The sequence below is a fragment of the Lathyrus oleraceus genome, chromosome 5 (assembly GCF_024323335.1).
Source record: "Lathyrus oleraceus cultivar Zhongwan6 chromosome 5, CAAS_Psat_ZW6_1.0, whole genome shotgun sequence".
Lineage (NCBI taxonomy): Eukaryota > Viridiplantae > Streptophyta > Magnoliopsida > Fabales > Fabaceae > Lathyrus > Lathyrus oleraceus.
Window position 1 is genome coordinate 367,612,783 of NC_066583.1, and position 21,196 is coordinate 367,633,978.

Genomic DNA, 21,196 nt, shown 5'->3' on the forward strand with positions numbered 1-21,196 from the left:
GTCCTAAAACAATTCCTTCTTGTACCATAAAGTGGCACTTTTCCCAATTAAGTACTAAGTTTACTTTTACACATCGCTCCAGAACTCTTTCCAGGTTTTCAAGGCATTCTTCGAAACTTTGTCCGTATACAGAAAAGTCATCCATGAATACTTCCATGATGTTTTCGAGAAAGTCGGCGAATATTGCCATCATGCATCTTTGAAAAGTTGCAGGGGCATTACACAGACCAAACGGCATTCGTCTATACGCGAAGGTACCAAAAGGGCATGTGAATGTTGTCTTTTCTTGGTCATCAGGGTGAATTGGTATTTGAAAGAAGCCTGAATAACCGTCTAAATAACAGAAATGTGAATGTTTAGCTAATCGTTCTAACATTTGGTCAATGAATGGTAAAGGGAAATGATCTTTTCGGGTTGCTTTGTTTAGTTTCCTATAATCAATGCACATTCTCCATCCCGATTCGATTCGTTTAGTTATAGTTTCTCCTTTTTCGTTTTCAATAACGATTATGCCTCCTTTCTTGGGTACAACGTGTACAGGACTAACCCATTTGCTGTCAGATATAGGATATATAATACCTGCTTCTAATAACTTGGTTATTTCTTTCTTTACTACCTCACTTAGGATCGGATTTAGTCTTCTCTGGTGTTCCCTAGAGGTTTTACAGTCTTCTTCTAACATGATGCGGTGCATACAAATAGAAGGGCTTATTCCTTTAAGATCGGTGATGTGGTATCCTAGTGCAGTTGGATATTTTCTTAAGATATGTAGGAGTTTTTCTGTTTCGAGTCTTCCTAGATCTGCATTAACTATCACAGGTCGTTCAAGTTCTAAGTCTAGGAATTCATATCTCAGATTTTTGGGAAGTGTTTTCAAATCAGGGGTTGGTTTGTTAAGACACTGCGTAGGATCTGGTGTTATTGCTAGGCATTGTTTAGATTTGTCCTCTAAAAGATAGTCTGATGGTTTGTCTTCTCCTGACTCTGCTTCTTTTATGCATTCATCGATGATATCCATGAAGTAACATGTATCTTCTATTGCAGGTGCTTTCAAGAATTGGGAAAGAATGAATTCAATTTTTTCTTCACCTACTTCGAAGGTGAGTCGTCCTCGTTTTACGTCTATGATTGCACCGGCAGTTGCTAAGAATGGTCTTCCTAGTATAATAGGTGTCGTATCATCTTCTCTAATGTCCATAATTGTGAAGTCAGTGGGAATGTAAAACTGACCTATGCGTACGGGAACGTTTTCAAGGATTCCTACAGGATATTTGATGGAACGATCTGCTAATTGCACAGACATTTTGGTCGGTCTTAATTCTCCCATCTCTAGTTTCTTACATATGGATAAGGGCATAACGCTAATTCCGGCTCCTAAATCGCATAAGGCTTTGTCGATGACAAATTTTCCTATGTGACAGGGTATAGAGAAGCTACCCGGATCCTTGAGTTTAGGGGGCATGTTTTGGATTATAGCGCTACATTCGGCAGGGAGTGTAACGGTTTCGCTATCCTCAAGTTTCCTCTTATTAGAAAGAATTTCTTTTAAGAATTTAGCATATGAGGGCATCTGCGTAATAGCTTCGGTAAACGGAATTGTAACGTTTAATTGTTTAAGGAGATCAACAAATTTTCTAAATTGGCCTACATCTTTGGTTTTAACAAGCCTTTGAGGGTAAGGTATAGGTGGTTTGTAAGGTGGTGGAGGTACATAAGGTTCCTTCTTTTCTAGGGTTTCCTTATTACTCTCTTCCTTTTCCTTAGGTTCACTTTCCTCAGTGGATTTCTCAGGGTTTTGGTTTTCTATCCTTGGGTCAGACGGTCCTTCCACTTCCGTTCCACTTCTCAATATAATTGCATGAGCTTGGCTTCTCGGATTGGGTTGGGGCTGTCCAGGGAATGTACCAGTTGGTGCAGCGGTAGGTGCTTGTTGTTGAGCTACTTGAGATATTTGCGTTTCCAGCATTTTGTTATGGGTAGCCAAGGCATCTACTTTGCTTGCTAGTTGTTTAAGTTGTTCGCCAGTGTGTATGTTCTGGTTTAAGAAATCTTTATTGGTTTGTTGTTGGGAAGCTATAAAGTTTTCCATCATGATTTCCAAGTTGGATTTTCTAGGGGTATTATTGTTAGGATTCGGTTTCTGATATCCTGGAGGTATAGATGGGGCTTGATTTGGAGACTGTCCAGGTGCGTATAAAGCATTATTACTCTTATATGAGAAGTTTGGATGGTTCTTCCAATTTGGGTTATAGGTATTCGAATAGGGGCTTCCTTGAGCATAGTTTACTTGCTCTGTTTGGATTCCAGTCAAGAGTTGACATTCCGCAGGAGTGTGGCCTTGGATTCCACAGACCTCGCAATTCTGAGTTATAGCAACCACGGCTGCTGGAGGTGATACGTTTAAACTTTCAATCTTCTGGACCAAAGCATCCACTTTTGCATTGACGTGATCAAGGTTACTTATCTCGTACATGCCAGTTTTCGGTTGAGGTTTTTCCACTGTTGTTCGTTCGGTTCCCCACTGATAGTGGTTTTGGGCCATGCTCTCGATAAGCTGGTAAGCATCAGCATAAGGTTTGTTCATTAGTGCACCACCTGCAGCGGCGTCTATTGTTAACCTTGTGTTGTATAAGAGACCATTATAAAATGTGTGAATTACTAACCAGTCTTCCAAACCATGGTGTGGGCAAAGTCTCATCATGTCTTTGTATCTTTCCCATGCTTCGAAAAGAGACTCGTTGTCTTTCTGTTTAAATCCGTTTATCTGGGCTCTTAACATAGCTGTTTTGCTTGGTGGAAAATATCGGGCAAGAAAAACTTTCTTCAACTCGTTCCATGTGGTGACTGAGTTGGAAGGAAGAGATTGAAGCCATCTTCTAGCGCTATCTCTTAATGAGAAAGGAAAAAGACGAAGTCGAATTGCCTCTGAAGTGACACCATTAGCTTTAACAGTATCAGCGTATTGGACAAATACGGATAAATGAAGGTTTGGATCTTCGGTAAGATTTCCAGAGAATTGGTTCTGTTGCACAGCCTGCAACAACGAAGGTTTAAGTTCAAAGTTGTTTGCTTCGATTGCGGGCGGAGCAATACTTGAATGCGGTTCATCTTGCGATGGAGCGGCGTAATCTCTAAGAGCACGAGCTGGTTCTGCCATCTCGGTTAAAGAAGGAAAATCTTTGAGATCAGGAAGGTCTATAGGAGGGAGATTGTTTTCAGCACGATATTCCCGAATTCGTCGTAAGACTCGGAGATATAGTTCGATATCGTTGATTCGTAAATAGAGCGGTTCGCCTTGAGAGCGAGTGCGTGGCATACAAATCAACGAAAGAAAGAAAATAGAAGAAAAAGAAACCTTAGTCTCTACAGCGTAACGGAAGAGTTACGATATCGATTGAATAAAACTCCCCGGCAACGGCGCCAAAAACTTGATCGCTCGACTGGGTGAGTCGAGAATGGGATACAAACTGCAAGTGCACAGTTCTATCGCGTAGTTTTAAAAGATATCGATCCCACAGGGACTTATGAATCGATATACCGTTATCTAAAGTTACTACGTAAATCTAAGGTGAAGATGTTTGATTGTTTGGGGAAAAACTAAGAGCTAAACTAATGTCTAGATTAAATATTAATAAAACGGATATCGGTATGTAATTCGTCAAAACTAGGGAATCAAGTCTTTGTCGGTTTCTTGGTTTTAAAATGAATCGTTTCGGTTAACTTTATTGGTTAAAGGTTCTATCTCAAACTCTCGCTCTGTTGAATAAACCATGATTTTATATTAATGTTGCTGTCACTTATAATTAAGTCAAAAACCATATTTTGAAAACAATAAAGTTGCAGAAACTCTTTTTAAGAAAATACTGACCGTTTTAAACACCCTTATCTCAAACTCTCGCTCTGTTGACTTAGGTTATATAATTAAATCCAAATGCTTAACTCTCGTCCTCACATTCAATCTTTAAAAATACTTTTTGGAAAAGGTCAGAATTTAATTAACTCTAAAACTTGCTCTCGCCCTGATCTAGAATTAATGCCTAACTTACACTGTCCAGTTAAAATCTCAAACTCTCGCTCTATTGATTTTAACTTCTTTATGTCTTTTACTTTTGTAAAAAATCTTGTTATTAAACCTATAAGTTGAGACCATAAAAAGATTGATTTTGATTTTAAGTTTAGATAGACCGACTCAGTCTCGATCCCTTATTCTGCTTACTTTACATACCGATACCTAGGCAAATTAGCCAGACATGCTAAATAAACAAGAATTTATATCATGCATAAACAGACTCATTCCAGGCAGGCAATATGAATAAACAATAGAATAAAACATTAAAAATTAAATAACAATTAAAGAACCTGAATGCGTAATACAATGGTCTTGAACACTCCACCACAAGCCGGTAGGATTTGTTCTTCGATTCTTCAATTAAGCAGTAAAATAAATCAAGGAAATAAAACTCGAATATAACGTAAGGTTAAATCCGGTATAAAGTTGCACAGTAGTTTCCGGTGTAGAAACTATTACGCGAAAAATATCTAAAAGCTAAAAACGGGAAAGATAAATTGCAAGGGAAAAGAGAAAGTAAAGCTTGCAAAAGAAATAAATAAAATGAACAATGCTGGAAAGGAAGAAAAATAAGCAAAGGCGTGAAAGGAAAATTTGGCAGAGCTTCCGCAAAACTGAGCGTGCAAAAACTCTCCTTACGGCAAAGAGAGGAGATGGCTATTTATAATAGCCTTGGTAACTGCATTCCGTTCCCTACGAGTCTTCAGCATGGCTAAATACACGGCTTGGGAATAGGACACGAAGTCCTCAACGTTACTTCCATTCTTCTGAGAGCGTAACTTGCGCCAAAAAGCTAGTGGACTGGTGTGACGCTCGTCACACCATGTGTGACGTCCGTCACAAGGCTACTTCGCGTGACGCTCGTCACAACCCTTGTGACGCCCGTCACAGGGGCAACGTGCGCTTTCTTTTGGGCTGGGCTTGGTCTTGGTTATTTGTTTCCTTTTTATTGCTTTTTACACCTCCTTTTCTTCCCTTTTTCACTTTTGCTTCAAAATGGGTACCTGATGTAAATAGAAAAGAAATACTGCATAATATCTGATAAAATGGGATAAATTAAAGTAAATGATAATATAATCTAATTAAATTAAGTCTTAAAATGTGATATAATTTCATGTTATCATCAAACTCGAGTACCGTTCATCCTTGATAGACAACGAAGGGAAGATATGGTTCACCATGCTTGAATTCAAGACAAATGATGATTTAAAGGTGATGTGGAGTACCTTTTACTGTTACTCAACAAAGGATCCGATTGAAGTGGATGTGACGATTCAAAGATCATCCAAAGATATTATAAGAATGTTGCAACGTTCCGAATCACCCATTTTTAATAACATGTAATGTTAAATTTATGTAATGCTTATCTATGTAATGTTTATTTTGGAATCCTTGCCACAATAGCAATTCTCCTCAATGTCTTCTGGTTCTAAAATCTATGATCATCAACATTCTTGCCACAATTTGGTTTGCTCGGAACCATGCCCGGTTTCGAAACAAGCGTATCTCTTGGAAGGCGACCATCCCTATGATAATGTCCGCAATTTCTATTGCCGGTAATCACACTAATTTGAAGTCTTTTGGCTCTATAATGGACTTCGCCCTTCTTAAGAAGTTTAATATTTCTTTGCATCCTCCTAATGCTCCCTCCATCAAAGAGGTCATTTGGCATCCTCCCCTTTTTAATTGGACTAAGTGCAACATTGATGGTTCAGCGACTCATATTATGGCTGCTTGTGGGGGTGTTTTTCGCAACAATGACACTGATTTTGTTAGTGCTTTCGCAGAGCCAATGGGGTTACAAATGCTTTTTTTGTAGAATTATTTGGAGCCTTCCGGGAAATTGAGTTAGTTCATCATTTAAATATCGCTAATTTGTGGATTGAGACTGATTCTACTCTTGTTGTTAGAGCTTTCCAAAAGAGAGTTTGCATCCCTTGGAGCTTAAGGAATCGTTAGTTTAATTGTCTTGGTTTTTCTTATAATATGAACCTTGTAGTCACTCATATCTTTAGAGAGGTTAATGTATGCGCTGATTCTTTGACCAATAGAGGTCTTAATCTTGACTGTCTCCATTTTTGGTTCATCATGCTGCATTTTATTCAGGGCAATACTATTATGGACAAACTAGGTCTTCCTAGTTTTCATTTTGTTGTGCCTTGGAGGGTTTGGTCCCCCCCTCTTTTTGTAGTTCTCTTTTTTCTTTTATTCATTTTGGGTGGTGCTTGTTGGCTCGCTTGCTAAAACAAATTTATTTTATGGTTAGTTTATGTTGATTTTCTATTCTGCAATTGTTTCTGCCTGTTTCTGCTTTGATCTAACAGAGCATATTTTGAAGATACATCTCTGAATATCTCACTGACTAATGAACTAAGGGGGTTACATAGATGCACCTCTGAATCTACCTTTTGTGCTATTTGCTACTACTAATAGAAGGGTGAATTCATATGTGCATTTTCGTAATAATTTCTAGACTCATTTTGAATTCATGGTAGTGTGTTTATTTCATAACTCATGGAATAACTCAAAAGTATACTTCCGAACTAACCCTTATGCCTAAGTTTTTATATAAATTTGACGATTTTTTAAAAACCTTATAATTTAGGCCATTCAACTATGCATCATTGTTATTCAACTGAACCATACACTGATATAATTCAATTAAAATGTATAATTAAACATCATTGTTGACAAATTAGAAACTATAATATAAATATTATCAAAATACAAGTAAAAGTGAACTATTGGGTATATCTGACCCTCCAGTTCATTCTCTGCCTCATGTATTGTAATAAATTATGTGCCTCAACTAGCATGGCCTATACATTGACTGTCCCAATAATGCCTTATGGAAAGTCTTCTCTATCTATACTCGCTTACCCAATAGCCATAATACATTGACATGCAAGTAACACATTAACAACATGATATGCCCTAGCTTACTCCTCCTCTAATATCTCCTGATGAGTTAGTCTAAGTGGCTCTCCCTTAGCATCTAATATCATGTAAGGATATGACACTCTAAAATACCACTAGATGTAGCCGAATGCACTACTTCATGCTAAAGAGCTGACACACTTCTTGATTTATCGAATATTATATGATTGTAGAAATAATCAAATATCACATCAATATCTCTACGGATGACAGTGGGAAGAACAAATACGATTGGGTCTTTTGGTATACCCCGTAGGAACCCGAACTGGCACACGACTCGCTTAGGAAAATGCGAATAAGTCGGGTGTGACCCACAAGCCAACCATTTGGATTAGAAGGTTATGTCATCCAAGATATGCGTCTAATAGTGATCATCGTACAATGTGTGGCGTATATCATATGCCCTGATACGATCAAGAAACACTCGAAACAACTTGATCGCCTAATTCCATCTGAGCGGGATGAAGAAGTAAGCATGTGGCCAAGCCTCATTGTATCTATCCTCGTATGACCAGCCAGAGATGCATGGAAAATGATTGAGAACCCATGCCTAAAAATGGTTCAGATAAAATATTAGCAATTGTGTAACACAAATGTTATGAAATATTAGTAATAGTAAAGGTGAAAATATACTACCGTAAATAGCGTGTTGCTTGTTGTCGTCTGTCTAGTCTTCCAAAAACAAGTTTCACCTAACTTCAAGTAAAAGTAAACCAAACAAGCATCCACCACTTGTATTCATGAATTCACTTGAAGTCAATGAAGTATCTAAGGTGACAACAACGAGATAATAAGCACTTTTTTCCACAAATATGGACGTGCCAACCAAATGCATGACATATGACCTCAATGCACATGATTTATGATGAAAAACTTGTATATCATCACCATCGGCCCCCACTTCCGCAACCAATTAGTATTTATACAACTCCTCCAGAAATGCAAATCTAGCATGACACCCTCTGGTGCCATCCATCTCCTTTGGGAATCACCTAAGCCAACTCCTAAGTATTGCACCATCATGTCCAGTGTATTAGGTCTAGATATTATGAAATGGTTTAATAATCTTCCCCTGATTGGTATATGTAATAGGGATGACACATCATCAAGTGTGATGGATATCTCACTATCGAAAGATGACGTCTCTGAGTGTCATCTCTCCATAAAAGCTAACGCCTTACCATGGTTAACAACATTATAACCAGTCATGCATAAATCTTGCAGTCCATAATGTTTCATGACATCATAAAACACTTGTTATTCCTGTTGCTTCAACTTCACAATCTTCCTATCGTGGTTGATGCATTTTAAAGTCTCACGGTACTGTAAAAAGAGTCATCGTTAGAAACACATATGTTTAAAATAATAAATACATATTTATTTTACCTCTCCATCCTACACATGCCTAGCAGCATGGCTTGCATACAGATGAAGTAGTGAATTGTCATAAAGGCCTTCTCCAAAAACCTCAAGAACGATAACATCAATAGCAGGCTGATCAAAATGGATTGGTGGCGCTTCTAGGGTAGCAACAGGTGACTCGTGCCTCTAGGAAAACGAAGCCGAAGACACCTGAGCTCCAAAAGACAACATTTCTGCATCAAATGAACTAGGACCAACTGGTGGTCATGAGGGTATAGTTTCTCCCTGCGAACAGATGCATGCTTGGACACTCTACAGACTGTTTCGTTCGAGGACCAGAAATGGAAGCTCTAGCTCTCGAAGGAACCATAAATGATTAGAGTTTGACGATAATGATCTTGAATGATGGCTCTTATATTCTTTATGATGGCGCGGGGTGGACCTTCATGGTTAGCACTCCAACCAAGTCAGTTCAATGTTCAAGAAGTGAAATTGGAGATTAGAGATTGTGTACCTTCTCATAATATGTGAATATGTTGGGTCGAGTAGAGTGGGCTTCAAACAGATTGGGCCTTAGTTGCTTAGGCCTTTAGTTGGTCTAGAACAGTTGCCCCCAAGGCTTGGCCGAGCAATGAGAGGGTCGGGGTAAGCGTTAAATATCATTGACTGGCCTCTATGTATTAGTCTGTCACAATGTAGAACTAAATCACTTAGGCTATGTTTGGATTGATGGAACATAACAGAGCAGAACGGAATGGAGCAGAATGAAATATAGATCATACTCCATTGTTTGGTTATTTTATTAAAAATGTCTCATTCCATCACATACAACCCAAATTGGATGGAACAAAAAATAGAGATTTGGATGGAATGGATTCCATCATGTTCCATTCAATTCCATCCATTATTTGTAAATTCAAACAATGGAATCTCATTAGTTATCACTCTACTCCATTCCATTCCATCCCATACCACCAATTCAAACATACCCTTAGGATCATTTTGAAAAGTGATGGGGAACAAGTGCATTTAATGCGTTTTCATCATTTAGATGCTTCATCAGCCATTCCTGATACGTGCAATTACGTGACCACCTAGGGTGAAGCTTAGTTCATATCGTGCTTAAGTACACTCGAGTTTGGCGTGTTTCCATGGGTGGAGTTATGGAAGTTGAAGATTTTGGACAAGATTGTGCAATTTGGATCCGATCGAGTGAAGGTTTTGAAGAACGAAAGGTTCTTGAAAAGGAGTAGCATGAGACAGTGAATCATATTGGTAAATCTTGGGTTACAACAATTCACAATTTGGATCCGATCGAGTGAATGCTTTGAAGAATGGGAGGTTCTTGCAAAGGGGTAGCATGGGACGGTGAATCAAATTGGCATTGTTGGGTTACTTGATTAAGTTTTGATCAAGGGAAAAGAAAATGTCAGAATCAACATCAAACTTAGGGTTTGTAGTGTTGGATTTATACATTTCTCTTATATACATACCTTTGAAAAGTAAGGTTAATTTAACTATCTCAATTCAAGTTTGAATTGAGGACAGACGTATACATAAAGAGGTCGATTGAAGAACTGTCTAAAAAATCCTTGTGTACTCTCTCTCTCTCTCTCTCTCTCTCTCTCTTAATCTCTTTTACGTTTCAATTGCAAATTGTTGAATTCATCGATTGTGTGATCATTATGTTTGGCCAATATTTTTTTGTTACCTTTTGAAAGAGGTTATGTTGAGTTGATCATAATCCTTTAGATTGTGATTAGATTTGAAGATCAACAAAACCATACAAATTTCCAAACAAAATTGATTGCATACAAGGTGTTCAATAATTTGTCTCAATAGTATTTTTATGTGATTAATCATTGGAAATAGTCTCTATTTTTAGCATTGCATTCAATTTTTTGTGGTTGATAGATTTTTGATCTAACTTATGTTCATTATCATACCTTGAGTGCATTTACACATATCTGGGCTTTCCGATAGAGGTTCGGTTAGACGATTCAATCTGGGTTACTTCCGTGCCTCTAGATCTAAATTTTTCAAAATAGTTTTTGTTAAACTTGTTTAACTAGTGATCTATTCACCCCCTCTAGATCGATGCCTATCGTCTAACAAGTGGTATCATGAGCACTGGTTAATTATGTGCTTAAATATTTTCTTATTAGAAAATGGCTACCGATCCTAAAGGGGCGTACAATAAAGCACCAATTTTCACAGGTAAAAATCATGGCTCTTAGAAAGCTTGTATATGTATCCATATCAACTCGGTTAATAAGGTTGTATGGGACATCATCATTGAAGCTATGTGAAAAATACCCGAGCGCATTGCATGCTCAAAGATATAAAAGAGTGGCCATCGAACTGTTTTTATTCCCAAAGAAAAGGGAAAATATCGATAAAACTCAAGGGAAAAGAAACAGGTAAGGAAGTCGATTATGCAAGGGTAGGTATTAACATCCCTCACATCTGTTGTACTCAATGGGAACCATTTTTCTTGTTCTTTACTATGGGTGTTACAATATAAATATTACTCGCAAAAGGATAAAGGGAAACGAAGAAGAATAAACAAAGTGCTTGGTTAGGATTAGGGCCCTCATGCCTACGTATCCTTATAGTGCAATAAGGAATTCAGAGCTACGTAGTTCATAGAACTAATGGTGAGAGATGAAAGAAGAGTGATATAGGCATGGTTTGAACCAAAGGATAATGTTGTTTGAACCCATAAGATAGGTATATCTGAACCAATGAGAAAACTCACATCAAGCCAAAAAGCAAGGGTATTGCCTATATGAGGTTGTAAAGTAAGTAAGGAGATGTTTGTCTGAGCAACGAGAGGACTAACAAGACAAACAAAAAGACTTTTGGTTCATAGGAAGACATTGGTTATTGGGCCAAAGGTATATATGGAATCCTAAGAAAGGTTGCATTTGGTTCAAAGAGAAAGTATATCATTGGGATGAATGATTGAAGTTATAGAATGATGAATGATAAAAGATATGGATGGTGCCCTAAGGCAGAAGAAGAAATAATAATAAATATGCTCGCCAAGGATTTGAACCCTTGTGTCTATGTATTCTCATCGTGTAATGAGAAAGTAAGAGCTCCGTAGTTCGGGAAAATAATACGGAACAAAGAAAGAAAGAGTTGACTGGGTTGCCAAAAGGCAAAGAAAATTGCTTGAATAGCAGGAGTGTGGTATTAACCAGTAAATGGTGACTAGTCAAAGTGAAAAATGAGAGATGATTGGTCTAAACACGAGAGGGTTTATAAGTCAAACAAGCTCAAAGGGGTTTGTCTAAGCACTCAAGGTCTTATAAGGCAAAGAATGAATAAGAGATGATTTGCCAACACACAAGAGGATTGTCAAGGCAAAAGAGCTCGAAGGTGTTTGTCTATGCACAAGAGGACTGATAATACAAACAATGAATGAGAGAGTTGGCCTAAGCACAAGAGGATCTATAAGGCTCACAATGAATGAATAGGGTTTGCCTAAGCACATGAAGATTGATAAGGCAACCAATGAATGATAGATTGATTAGGATTCAAATATGGGTATAAATATCAAGGAGAGTATGATTGTTGATCCAAATATGAAAATGTGATAAGTGATGTAATGGTATTGAAATGTTATGGGAGTAGACCTGAGAATCATTTGATTCAAACTGTACTAAAGTCTATGAATAAAGGTGAATACTCTAAGCAATTGGATCATTCGTATTGTACCCAAAGATATTCAGAATGAAGATAGGAATGCTCCCTCTAATCCATTCTCTATTATTTAAGGCTCATGGAACACAACTTGAATCATGATTAACAAGTGTTGATCACCTTTGTTGTGCTTAAATAGTAGCCCGTTGTCCAGTCTGCCTACAATGCTTGACTTGTACTGACTTAAAGTCTTGAACTTGCCCTTGAGTCTTGAGCTTATGAGATCTAGTACAACTTTAACACAAGGGACTTGCCATATCAAGTGATCAAGGATCTTTTGATAACTTGAACAGGCTTGGGGAATTAACACAGTTCGAAGGATTTGGTTTATCAAAGTACACTTTAATCAACTTAATCAGGGGGAATACAAGATCAATTGAATTATGGACAACAAACTCTAATGAATTAATCAGTCAATGCTAATTGATTCTAAACAAACCCTAGAACTAAGAGAGCATGTGAGTTGCATAAGATTTCCAAAACCTAAGGGTAAAAATGTCAATACTTCAATGGATTAATCAACTAGGAATTAGTTTCTAAATCAAAACCTAATTAAATCCTAATTAAATTATAATTAAGTTCTAATTACCTGATTATTTACATGATTAAAAATATTAAAACCAAACTATGAAAGTATTTAATTCTACAAATTTAATTTTCATGAAAAAAAATGTAAAAACAAAAATTAAATCAAATTACAATTAATTAAGAATCAATTAAAATAATAAAAGAAAAATGAAATTAAAAGGAAATAGTAAACAAGGGGTAAATGGTGGACTTAGGGGTGCCAGAAGTAGAAAATAGACCCAATGTACTGCACAAGCCCAATCTGGAGTGAAGGTTGAAGGAAAAATTGGACTCAGATTGGAAAACACCATGTGCAAAACCTGTTGCACGTTTTAAACATGCTTTCTAATTCAACGTTCTTCATCTCCCTCCTTCTCCCTCCACCGCACCGTAGTTCACCACCGGCGGCGATGAAGTAACATCTCACTAAATCATTTACGCAGAAACATTCCAAATCTCACGCTTAATCCAAATCCAAACTCCAATTCTTCTGAAAACTCATGAAATCTCCAGATCGAAGAAAAATGTTCAAGAACCCTAGCTCTAAGAACAAAAATTAAATTATGGGTATCTGGAATCAAAACCCTAGAGATTAGGGCTTTGATTCATCTCAACAAGCTCTACATACTAGTAACTTTTTTTAATCAAAATGATGGAGGTAGAGGAAAGCACTCATTGGAGCAGGCGCCAGAATTCCAGGTAAACTCTTTTGAGCTTCTCAAAATCTCCTATTCTTAAATCTTCTTCTCTTCTTCTTTTATGAATCTTCTTCTGAATCTCGGAGATGAATATGTATGGATGAAATGCGAATTTGAGAGAGGAAACTCTGAGTTCTAAGTGAGAGAATGAGAGTGAAGAATCGAGTTGAATCGAAAATGATTGAGGATGCTTTGAATGAGTGAATGTGAAGGAATTTATAGGCAATGAGTTAACTGCTGAATATCTACTTCTGTTATCTCTGTTAGTTTGTTGAAGTAGAAATCAGTTAAAGGTTAGACACAATGTCAATTAGTTAGTTAGATTAGTTAAATTTGACTCAGTTAGTTGAAATGTTAACTTAAACTGAGTGAAATGTGGTTAACTTAATTTTGTTGTTAAAATTAACTGGTTTCAAGTTAGTGTAAGTTCAATTTTCTGTTAGTGTGGAATATTCAGTTAAGTGACTGTTAGTTGATGTGGACTAGTGCAGATTAATTGTGTTAGTGAAAGTGAAGTCCAGTTCAATTAATTAATGGTTTGCTCGATTTTGAAATTGGTCTGCCATGGTTTTCTGAATGTGAATGTTCTGCAGTTGCAATGCCATGATTGTGTGGATGTGATGTTGTATGCAATGATGAATTATCTGATGCTATATTGATGTGTTGCTACAGGGTGGTTTTGTGGTATGATGCAGGTGATTGATGATGATGAACCAAAGGCTGCAGCAGGTTCAGGGTATTGTGAGGTTGAATCAGGTTTTCCCCAAGGTCATTCTTGGACTGCAGGGCAAGGCAACTTCAAGGTCAAGGCTTGTGTGTGCAGGCTTATGTGATACAGAATGTGTGCTTGCTATGTTATTTTGTTGCTCATGCCATGGTAAGTCTTCCATGATGCAAATGTTGTCAATTGTTGTATTGCTTGGTTGTATGTTTGAATGGCTGTTAATTTGAGTGCAGGGCTGTTGGTGGCAATGTGTTAGTCTTGTGGTTTGTAGCAAGGCAAGGCAAAATGACCAAGGCATGACCAACTTGCACAACAAAAGGGATTTCTTGCTCATGAAGGAAGTGTGATAATGGAGCATCAAGAAATCAATGCAAGGATGAAAATGTGATTAGTATTAGGTTTAGGGATGAAAAATGTAATAGTTTACTTTTGTTAACTGGTTGACCAAAAAGTCAACCAGTTGACCGAAAGTCAACTTTTGTAAAAATGCAATTTTTGATATTTTCTTTTGTAATGAACATTTTATAAACTAATGAGTGAATGAAATGCATTTTTTTAATGAAATGACCATTGTGATTGATTGTAAACAACTTGATTCAAAAATAAAGTTTTGCTTAAAAACTAAGTTTTAAACCATGATTAGAAGTAAATGAATCAATCACCTTTAAAACATTTGAATCATAAAGATCATGGATGAATGAGTTAATTGGACTAAAACAAGTGATGAATCAAGAATTAATGGCCCACAATGCACTCTTAAGCACAATGGAACAAATGAAAAACAATGGACCAAAAGATTGAGAATCAATGCATTGAATGCATGAATAGACCAAAGTCAATGGCCTATAAGGCAACATGGATCAAATGAACCAATAATACCATGGAGTATGAAATAATGCATGACTCAAAGACTTAACTTAATGCACTTGGATACTTGAATGAAAACACCCCCCTTAGAATGAGGAATTTGAATGAATGGTGAACCATGAACTAACGACCATGGACCTATGAACTTGAAAGTACCCAAGTTTATAACCAATGGATTAGGAATGGACAAGTAGAATGCACATGTATGGATGCTTGAACAAGGTCTTGAATCAGATGAATCCTCAAGCATGTAGATATGTAGGTCAAATGAATGGTTTCGATGATCAATTAGCTCTTTTGATGATTGGTGATGCATGATATGATGATCAAGAACCTCCCCCAATGAATTAGGGTTTAAGTAAACCACAAGACTAAAAGTCAAACCAACATGGCACAACGGGACCAGGGTATCCTTGTGATCGCGACTTAGTAAGTTTATGGGAATCGTGACTGCAAGTGCACAGTCCTATCGCGTAGTTGTAAAGATTATCGAACCCACAAGGACTAATAATCAAACGTAATGTTATCTAATATTACTATGTAAATCTAAGGCTGGTGATCATTCTAAGATTGGAGGGATGAAGAGAAATAGCTAAAACGTAAATAGAATATTAATAAAGATATGAGATAGAGGGAATATCGGTATGTAACGCATCAACCTTCGGGGATCCGATAGATAGTTGGTGTAATCTTATTGGTCAAAATATTCTTTAGTAGAAGTTATTTATAGAAAGGACTTAGTCTCACACTCTCGTTTTTATTGACTCTGACCATACTCCAAAACCAGAATGCTTGGCTCTCGCGGTCTCATTTTGAATTTAAAAGTAATTTTGGAATATGAATAAAGTCTAATTAATCCTAAAGCGCTCTCGTTGTGTTTAGGATTAATGCCTTGTTTCAGCTATCTGGTTAAAATCTCAAACTCTCGTTCTTGTTGACCGTAACCTTACTTTGTTTTGTACTCTCGTACGAAAAACAGTTTGATTAAAACAAGAAACTAAAAACCGGAAAAATAAGTTTTATAAAAACTAACACCAATTTTCTACAAATCCCATCATTTCGACGGTCTTTACATACCGATACCTAAGGGTTTAGCCGAACATGGATCCGGTAACAGACATGGTATTTGGAAAATCAAACATACAATAAGGCATAAATAAATAAAATAGCAATAAAAATAAAACCTGGATTACGAATTGAGAACTGGAACTGAATCTTGATTCTTCAATTAAAATAATGTCGCCAGGCTTTGGCAATGAGTAACCGTTACAATTGAATTCAAATGCGTAAATAATAAATCACAATAGCCCCAGATGTGGAGAAACCATCACTGTTACAAAGTAGGAAAAACTGCCTAGGAAACTAAAAGAAAATAATTCTGACTAAAAATAATTCGTAGATTGAAAACTGGAAGAAGAGAGAGAGCTGGCGTGTAGAAACTTCCCTCCTTATATATTTTCCACACCCCTAAATTGTAGCTAAAGGTGAGTGGATTCGTGGCTAAAAACTTGGAGAAATAATAGGGAAGACCAGGTTGTGGCGGTTGCCACAACACTAGTCTTTGACTCTGTGGTGAGTGCCACCAATATAGGGTTGAGCGCCACAATTCCATGCTTGGTGGCGGGCGCTACCACCTCCTTTGGTCCATGTGGCGGGCGCCACACCTCTAGGTGATAGGCTCCACAAACCCATTTGGTGTGGTGGCCCATTACCTCTATTTTTTTTCTCCATTGTCTTCTCTTTTTCTTTTCTTTTTGCTATTTTCCACTTTCCTTGCTGTACACCTTTTATTCGGTAAATGCCTGCAATAAACATAAAATACTGCATAATAATAAGTGTTAATCAAGTAAAAAGAAATGCATATGGAGCCAAAAATACGATACGGTTTCGCGTTACACCTTTGTTTGTCTTCAAGCAAATTCCGCGTATATGAAAACTTTGCTGTGAAGACATGGCTTCTCGAGTATTTTGATGAAGACAACGATGCACGTACAGGGTCAATCATCAAAGAATGGATCAAGATTTCAATAGATAAAATTCACACAAAGTTTCAATCATACATAACTCAAAGTCGCTCGAGAAATTGACCACAAAGGTATTGGAATTTAATCTTAGTTAATGTTTATATATAAAGTGTTCAATTGATGGTTGCATGCATAATATGATATGGACACTTAGAATTTATTTCAAAATGGTTACAGCTTTTAAAAGTTCTCAATTTTTCCTTTTTTTAATAGTGGTAACCGATTAACACTTTTGGGGTAACCGGTTAACCCGAAACAAAGTTCAATTTCTGGGCAGATTTTGTTAGCATGTAACCGGTTAACACTTTCATGGTAACCGGTTACACAGTTTAAAATTTAAAATTTTCTTAACGTTACAATTAATGTAACCGGTTAACACAATTTGGGTAACCGGTTACTACTGGGAATTTTTATAGAAAAATTGCAACTTTTCATATTTTCAATTCATGCTTCTTCTCTATGAACCATGGCATCCATTGGTTGTTTGCACCTGTTTAAAGAGGGTCATAGAAGGATATTTAAACTAAAATTTTTCAGATTGCAAATCACCTCCTTAAAAATTAATTTTCACAATCTTTCTTTGTTTACTATTTTCAAAGATAAGTGTCCAAAATTCATATGCATCATTTGAACACTTCTATAAACATTGTGAGATTGATTATTCCAAAAGGAGAAGATCAATCCTTTGATTGATGTGCAGATATTTCCAGATTATTCAAACTTCCATTTAAATTATACACTTGTTGTTCTTCACATCTTAATTTTTCCAGCATTAGTGGAATTAAGATAGTGAGTGTTTTATCCTTACTTGTTTGATAGTAAGAGGTGCATAGGAGAGGATTGTTCTCTTATCACTAAGAAGGTTTCCTTGTTGTTTAGAAACAAGAGAGTCACTTTGAGAGGATTGTTCTCATAAGTGGACTTTGTTGGAAATCCAAGAGTTTGTTCTTGGTGGTCTTTGTTGGTCATTGTACAAGTCCAAACAAATAGTGGAAATCTCTTTCTTGTTGGAAAGGGGACTGGATGTACCTTCGGATTGTGAAGGGAACCAGGATAAATCTCCGTGTCATTATTTTTCTGCACTTTACCACTTTCCTAAACACCATTATAAACCAGAAAAATAATCCTTACAACAAGAAAATTTCAAGGTTTCTAATTCACCCCCCCCTCTTAGACTGATTTCAGACTTACAATTGGCATCAGAGCAGGTTATAGGTAACTTATTCCTAGACTATCCGAAATGGCTTCCGCAAATAATAATCTAGTCTTCAGAGATGGTGGTAGCAATAACAAGCCTCCACTATTCTGTGGTGAATACTTTGACTTCTGGAAAATTCAGATGAAGGCTCATTTAGAAGCACAAGGAGAAGAAATATGGGATGCTGCCCAAAATGGTCCTTTTGTTCCTACAACGGTTGTTAACGGCGTTGGTTCATCAAACCCTAAAACTTCATGGGATGATGATGATAAGAAGAAGGTCCTCTATGATAAAAAGGCAATAAATCTTCTTCAAAGTGCACTCAGCATGGATGAATTCTTTCGCATTTCGGCATGCACAACGACAAAACAAATATGGGATACCTTGGTAGAAACTCATGTAAGCCGAGAAAATAATTCATTTTATCCATCATGGACATCTCGAATTCTCCTTGCATCATTGAGGAGAATTCTTCACACATATATTTGTTTGTTGATCCGAATATGATATCATCAACGTATACTTGTACCAACAATGTGTTGTTCTTGATTCTTTTGATGAAGAGAGTTTTGTCAACCTTGCCTTTTTCAAATATGCTACCACCATCTCTGAAGACTAGGAACATGTTACCTATAACCTGCTCTGATGCCAATTGTAAGTCTGAAATTAGTCTAAGAGGGGGGTGAATTAGAAACCTTGAAATTTTCTTGTTGTAAGGATTATTTTTCTGGTTTATAATGGTGTTTAGGAAAATGGTAAAGTGCAGAAAAATAATGACACGGAGATTTATCCTGGTTCCCTTCACAATCCGAAGGTACATCCAGTCCCCTTTCCAACAAGAAAGAGATTTCCACTATTTGTTTGGACTTGTACAATGATCAACAAAGACCACCAAGAACAAACTCTTGGATTTCCAACAAAGTCCACTTATGAGAACAATTCTCTCAAAGTGACTCTCTTGTTTCTAAACAACAAGGAAACCTTCTTAGTGATAAGAGAACAATCCTCTCCTATGCACCTCTTACTATCAAACAAGTAAGGATAAAACACTCACTATCTTAATTCCACTAATGCTGGAAAAATTAAGATATAAAGAACAACAAGTGTATAATTTAAATGGAAGTTTGAATAATCTGGAAATATCTGCACATCAATCAAAGGATTGATCTTCTCCTTTTGGAATAATCAATCTCACAATGTTTATAGAAGTGTTCAAATGATGCATATGAATTTTGGACACTTATCTTTGAAAATAGTAAACAAAGAAAGATTGTGAAAATTAATTTTTAAGGAGGTGATTTGCAATCTGAAAAATTTTAGTTTAAATATCCTTCTATGAACCTCTTTAAACAAGTGCAAACAACCAATGGGTGCCATGGTTCATAGAGAAGATGCATGAATTAAAAATATGAAAAGTTGCAATTTTTCTACCAAAATTCCCAGTAGTAACCGGTTACCCAAATTGTGTTAACCGGTTACATTAATTGTAACATTAAGAAAAATTTAAATTTTAAACTATGTAACCGGTTACCGTGAAAGTGTTAACCGATTACATGCTAACAAAATCTTCCCAGAAATTGAATTTTGTTTCGGGTTAACCGGTTACCCCAAAAGTGTTAACCGGTTACCACTATTAAAAAAAGGAAAAATTGAGAACTTTTAAAAGTTGTAACCATTTTGAAATAAATTCTAAGTTTCCATATCATATTATGCATGCAACAATCAATTGAACACTTTATATATAAACATTAACTAAGATTAAATTCCAATACCTTTGTGATCAATTTCTCGAGCGACTTTGAGCTAACTTTGTGTGAATTTGCTCTATTGAAGTCTTGATCCATTCTTTGATGATTGACCCTGTACGTGCATCGTTGTCTTCATCAAAATACTCGAGAAGCCATGTCTTCACATTCTCCCCCTTTTTGATGATGATAACCCGATTCAAAAGGCGATTCTTGAAAGAGTCATCGGACTTGATGTTCTAACACGTTTGCTCCCCCTATGATAATGCTCCCCCTAAATTCTTGATTTATTTGGAGACTTTGAAATTTTGAGTTCCTGCAAGTTTGTTAGATACATACAATATATGCTAGAGAATCTCTTCTCCCCTTTTGTCATTATCGAAAAGGATGGGACAAGACATATTAACAGTTTGGAGATCATGCATATAAAAAGCATACAAAACATCATATAATTAAGAGTCATAATATTTAAAAGATATGAATTAAAAAAATGAAATTTATTTTTCAAAAAAAAAACAGAACAGCAGTGAGGTAACCGGTTACAGGAAATGTGGTAACCGGTTACGTTAAAGAAAAGTAACACAGAAGTCAAAAACGCTACTGGTTAACCGGTTAACAGAAATGTGGTAATCGGTTACCTGATAAAAAAAAATGCCCCAGAATTCAAATTTGCTACTGGTTAACCGGTTAACAAGGATGTGGTAACCGGTTACTTATTGAAAATTTTGTAAAAAAGTAGCAATTAAGAGCTCAAAACACCATTTTTTCTATTCTTTGGTAAGATAATAATGTTTTTGCGTACCTTTTCCCTGGTTCATCATAAGACATGTTATGACGAGTTTATATGCCACCTTCATCCAATATTCCAAGCTCTCTTCGAATTTTGTAAAACGATTCCTTTACGAGAGGCTTGGTGAAAATGTCGGCCAGTTGGTTATGAGTATCCACAAATGTAACTTCAACATCCCCTTTTAGCACGTGGTCATGAAGGAAGTGATGACGAATGTCGATATGCTTCGTTCTTGAGTGCATGACTGGATTTTTCGTAATGTTGATGGCACTTGTGTTGTCACATCTTAGCGGAATACATCCGAGATCTATTCCGAAATCTCGAAGTTGTTGCTTTAGCCAGAGTATCTGAGCACAAGAGTTGTCTGCTGCTATATATTTTGCTTTGGCTGTACTCAGAGCAACACACGCTTGTTTCTTGCATGCCCATGAAACTAGTGCATTTCCGAGAATGTGACATGTTCCACTCGTGCTTTTCCTATCTGTCTTACTGTCGCATCCGCGAAAA

General features: G+C 36.7%; 1 long non-coding RNA gene and 1 pseudogene across 1 annotated transcript; both read left to right on the forward strand.

The window, feature by feature from the left end:
* Positions 1–2,672: 2,672 nt before the first annotated feature.
* On the forward strand, positions 2,673–2,772 carry LOC127089279 (uncharacterized; annotated as a pseudogene).
* A 10,170-nt stretch (positions 2,773–12,942) lies between these two features.
* On the forward strand, positions 12,943–14,635 carry LOC127084771 (uncharacterized). Its single transcript, XR_007788785.1, has 3 exons — positions 12,943–13,342; positions 14,014–14,218; positions 14,299–14,635. It is a non-coding gene; the product is annotated as an uncharacterized LOC127084771 (long non-coding RNA).
* Positions 14,636–21,196: the final 6,561 nt, after the last annotated feature.